This window comes from Aplysia californica, unplaced genomic scaffold, assembly GCF_000002075.1.
Source record: "Aplysia californica isolate F4 #8 unplaced genomic scaffold, AplCal3.0 scaffold00051, whole genome shotgun sequence".
Lineage (NCBI taxonomy): Eukaryota > Metazoa > Mollusca > Gastropoda > Aplysiida > Aplysiidae > Aplysia > Aplysia californica.
The window spans coordinates 794867-796277 of NW_004797321.1; positions in this window are offsets into that span (position 1 = coordinate 794867).

Genomic DNA, 1411 nt, shown 5'->3' on the forward strand with positions numbered 1-1411 from the left:
AAGATGGTATAAAAACTTTGTAAATGAAGAGCTCAGCCCATGTTGCCGAAGATGCAGCCATGAAAAGGAGGATATCAAACATATGTTTGAATGTCAAGGAACAATGGCAATTCGAATGGAGTTATTAGGACGAGTGGAGGTGCCGCTAAGCATATTGACAATGGAGCCGAAAAAGAGCCTCTTCGTGAAGTCCGTCAGGCCCATTAAGGAAACAAAAAATCATCATCATCATCATCATTATCATCATCATCATCATCATCATCATCATCATCATCATCATCATCATCATCATCACATCGTCATCATCATACACACTTAATTTTTTCAAAGTTCTAAAGTTTTAGGCAACCTAAGTGACGAACTTTCACCAATTTTAACATATTAGTTACAGGTATAGATTGCTATCATTAAATATAAATGAATATTGCTCGTTTTTTAAAAACAAATTTATATCTTTGGTGAAGTTTCTAATTTTCCTGAGAAGGTAAAACAGTCTTGTGGGGACAAAATGGTCGAGAAGTAAACCAGACATGGGACGTAATAATAATATGTCAAAAGCTGAGATTTTACTTACTTCTGTTCTACAGGATGGTGTGTCTCCAGGTAAAGTACCACCAGTTTTGAACATTTTATTCCGATTTAGTGGAGTCGGGCAAGAAGATACGATTCAACCCTCAGATTTCCCTGGTAACCATTGTTCTGTGTAATTTCGCCTCCACCTGCCCCCCCCCCTCTCCTCCGCACCTCCGAACCCCTCTGGCGCCCCCCTTTATGCTCCTCTTTCTCTCCCCGCCCCCCTCTCTTGTTTTACAGAGTTCACCTGAGCCCGAATTTTTACCCTCGACACCCTTCGGTGGCCTCTTTCCCTAAAAATTTAGAGGTCATTCCCAGCAGAAATAGCCTTCACAGACAGAATCAAAACTGTCAAGACACTTTTACCCCTTTGAAAGTTGTGGTACATTCCCCAGGCAAATGACGTTGATAGGAAATGTATACAATATTCAAGTCCTAGATAAAACGTGTCGTCATTTTGCCTGCCACGACATCTCTTATTTCCCCCGCACCCTGTTGCCTTCGACCCACACCTTCTCTGCCTTACACCGAGTCTGTCAATCAACAACGTACTCTTGCCTCTGACACCAACAGGTCTCCTCTGTGCGCTTCTCGATACATTGGACGATCGTCCACGTAACATGGCAGTGAAGGCGCAGCGCAGAGCAGACACATGCCCCCCCCCCCCAAAAAAAAAACCCTCACCACCCACCACATGAATTATTTAATACGTTCACCGTCAGTAATTGATGGTCCTAGAAACAAAAGAAGCGATCATGTCTGTCACTTGGGGTCACTTACTGACACTTTCGAGAGGTGGTGGGGTTTGTTGTTGTTTTTTGTTGTTGTTTTTTTGGGG